The sequence below is a fragment of the Vulpes lagopus genome, chromosome 11 (genome assembly GCF_018345385.1).
Source record: "Vulpes lagopus strain Blue_001 chromosome 11, ASM1834538v1, whole genome shotgun sequence".
Lineage (NCBI taxonomy): Eukaryota > Metazoa > Chordata > Mammalia > Carnivora > Canidae > Vulpes > Vulpes lagopus.
This window is the reverse complement of record NC_054834.1, coordinates 37,223,208-37,226,949: the sequence shown is the minus strand read 5'-3', so window position 1 is coordinate 37,226,949 and position 3,742 is coordinate 37,223,208. Positions and strand designations below refer to the sequence as shown.

The following is a 3,742-nucleotide window of genomic DNA, read 5'->3' as shown; positions in this document are numbered from 1 at the left end:
GAAGGCTACTTCATAAATTACAAACCACCAGAGTGAGAGTCATTATGTAGAATTGGCTCTGCCATCTGGTCATCCACTCTCTACATGATAAAGGCCATCATCTTTGCTCTGTGGCTTGGTTACTTCAAGGAGCCCTCAGCCACAGCAAAAGAAAAGAGACATATTTTCAGTCCAAACTCACTTGGCCTTTTAACCCTGGAATAACCAGGCACTTGGAAAGGTGACTGTTCCCACTTAACAGATGGGGAAACTGAGAAATAAGTGGTGTTTCATTCACAGGTAGCTTTTAAAAATCAAGTAAAAAAAAAAAGAAAGAAAGCAGGATTTGCTCTTTGTTTCAATAGAAAGAGAGCAAACAGTTCTCTTTTTTTTTCCTGCTTTCTCTCTGTATAAGAAATTTCACACACACTCCATTTCCATTTTCTGAAAAGTTCTATCAGTGGAAGTTACAGGTGCCTGTGACAGGAGAGAATAGGTTTCTTATCGAACAGGTAGGCACTTTGCAACAATCCATCCTAGCTGCCTCTAGAGAAAAAAAAAAAATAAAAGTTTTTAGTGAAGTTGATAAAACGCCAGACAGGAACTAATTCTTTACTTTTATGTATGTGTCTTTCCTGAAGCAAACAGGAGAAACACACCTCTCTTTACCCCTGGCAAGCAGTGCTGAATACACTGCCAGAAGTCCTCCTCTCCTCAGAGAGAACGGGGCTGACCAATAATACTAAAACTAGCCAAACCAGAGAACAGGTTAGCCCAGCATGGATTCAGTATGATGAGAAGTACTAATTACTTCAGCCTTTCACATTTCTGCCTTTACAGATATCTTTCCTATATTGTAGTATTTTAGAAGCAGTACAGCATAGTGTCCGAGAGCATGAATTCTGGAACCCATGTCTGGGTCCATTTATGCCTCTTCTAAGCTGTCTGGCCTTCGGCAAGTTATTCAATGCTGCTGTGCTTCAGTTTCTTGCTCTATAAAATGAGTTTTTAACAGTGACTACTTCCCTGGATTTGGGGGAGAACTAAACAGTAAAATTGTTACAGTGCTGCTTCCAGATTATATATATATATATATTTTTTTTTTCTTTTTTTGGGGGGGCGGGGGAGCTCCATGCACTTGAGTGTGGAGGATGGCGGAGGGCAGATGGTAAGGGAGAGGAAGAGGAAAAGAATGAATCCAGGCAGATTCCACACTGAGTATGGAGCCCAAGGATGGGGGACCTCTATCTCAGGACCCTGAGATCATGACCTGAGCTTAACCAACTGAGGCACCTGGGCACCGCTGTTAGGGGGCTTAGAAAAAAAACTGCTCCAATGAGAATCCTGTGCATTTTTATCTAAAGATTGAAAATAAAAGAAAAACATTAGAGGTAAATTTTTACCAAGAGGATGTCTCACTTTTATTAGTGGAAATATTACAGTTGACATTGCTTGTCTTCATAACCTACAGGCATTGCCATTTGGCATGGGCAACTGAGAACCAAAGGCAAAGGATCACTCACACACACACACACACACACACACACACACACACACACACCACGGTATTGTTAGAAGTTCTTGTGCATAAACAAACATGTTTCTTGTATTAAGAGTTTAAAACTGCACACTAGGGCAGCCCCCGTGGCACAGCGGTTTTGCGCCGCCTGCAGCCCAGGGCCTGATCCCGGCAACCTGGGATCGAGTCCCACATGGGGCTCCCTGCATGGAGCCTGCTTCTCCCTCTGCCTATGTCTCTGCTTCTCTCTCACTTGCTCTGTGTCTCTCATGAATAAATAAAATAAAATCTTTAAATTAAAAAAATAAAAAATAAAAATAAATAAAACTGCACACTAGTGCTTATAGATACACTTATTTCTTTGCAAAGATATGCCCATTCAATTGGATGCTTTCAATTAATACTCAGAGACTTTTGCTTAGCCTGTGATATCAGACTCTTCTCAAGATCAAAGAAGGTTGGTATTTATGAGACATGGCAAAAGAAAACCATCAAAGAATATTTTTAAAGTCCATATTAACTACTACCACCATCCTCTTTCAAAAAAAAAAGTGAAAAAAATCAGTAAAGGAGTTCAATAAACTAGTACTACTTCTGTTTATGGGTCTCCTTTTATCTTGAAGTCTAGGTTCCGTTAAAAAAATATCAGAGGAAAAAGAAAAAACTCTCAGGGGTCCACTGGGCTTTCTGTGTATTTTGTAATAGGCGTGCAAATACGGTAAAGTGTACATATTCTCACATTCATGCATTGTAGTCCTTTAAGAAAGTCCATAGGTACAGTCTAAATAAACATAAGGCATAAGGGGGCCCTGGGTGGCTCAGCTGGTTAAGCATCTGACTTGATTCCAGCTTAGGTCATGATCCCAGGGTTGTGAGATCAAGCCTGATGTTGGGCTGGCACTGGGCATGAAGCCTGCTTAAGACTCTCTCTCTCTCTCTCTCTCTCTCTCTCTCTCTCTCTCCTCCCCCAACTCCTGCACTCGCGCTTTCTCTCTCTCAAAAAAGAAAAAGGAAACACCAAAAACTTAAGGCATACATAATTTCCTAAATGAAAAATAAAGCCCATTTAGGGATTTTTAAATATGTTTTGTGACCTCATCTTCATGTATAAGAAACCCTGGTTTCAAATATCACAGGTGGTTGTAAGAAAGAAAACTAGGTATGCATGCATTGTCTATATTTTCTTCAGAACTGGAAAACTACCAGTCCCATGACCCTGCATGCCACATAAAGCTGGGTTTTCTGGGTGTGTGCTGCTCAGTTGCAGCTCTGCTGGTGTCATCAGCTCTGCATGGCATTTGGTTATCCTACCATTCTTGCTCACAGGGCTTGAGCCTGAAACCATGCTGATTTTACAGCCACCTTTTTCTTCCCAAACCATAAGAGCTTTTGAAAGTAACTTAATGGAAATCAGCTAGACATTTTAAAAGAAAGGGGAAAAAATTTCCTTCCTTCGAAATATTCTGAAACACAAGACCAAGAATGTATATGACCTTGATGCAGCCTATTCATTTCTCCAAGGGGTCCAGGCCTTAGGGAATCCTGTCTTTTCTCCAGAGCATGCACACACACACACACATTCACAGGGCAATCCTACCTCAGGATTTGCTTTTTCAAAAGGACAGAAATATCTCACACTTTTACTCCAAAGTCTGGTATCTGAAAGTACTCCCTAAAACATTTAAATTGTGTTTTCCCTTCTCTATCCTTTTACAAAAGAGACAGTCGACTTTCTCCATTTAATATCCTTTTGGGGGCATCTTTTCTCCTTCTTAGTTCACCAATAACTGTTAAAAAAAAATGTTCTTCCTAACTCTAGATAGGAACAATGAATTAGGCTTAACCTATGGCTGTGCTTATTCAGAGGTAGTCACTCAGCATTTGGGCTCTATTTGGATATTTGTTTCAACCCCTAACTTAGAATCTTATTCCTTAGTATCTAAGTCAGCAGAGTCAGAGAATGGGAAAGAACTCACACGGAGCCATTTTTGCCACATTTTCATCAAGTTGGGTAAAAGATTTGGTGGGAAGCTTTCAAAGTAGTGGCTCACAGGAACTTTCTCAATGATTTGTGGATTTCACTCTCAAACGCTCCTTTCCTATTTCAACTCCATTATAATGGATAATTGAGAACTGACGACACAGATGGGAAGGCATCCATCCATTCATTCAATGGATATTTCAAGAAGATGACAGGGACATCAAATTTGCTAACATGTAACACGGCCTCCTTAAAAGAGGCAG

At 40.5% G+C, this 3,742-nt stretch overlaps 1 protein-coding gene across 29 annotated transcripts in view; it reads right to left on the bottom strand.

Annotated features, from left to right (window-relative positions):
• The window catches only part of ESRRG (estrogen related receptor gamma), a 618,074-nt gene that overhangs the window by 250,825 nt on the left and 363,507 nt on the right, over nt 1–3,742 (bottom strand). The gene's annotated exons all lie outside the window — the stretch shown is intronic.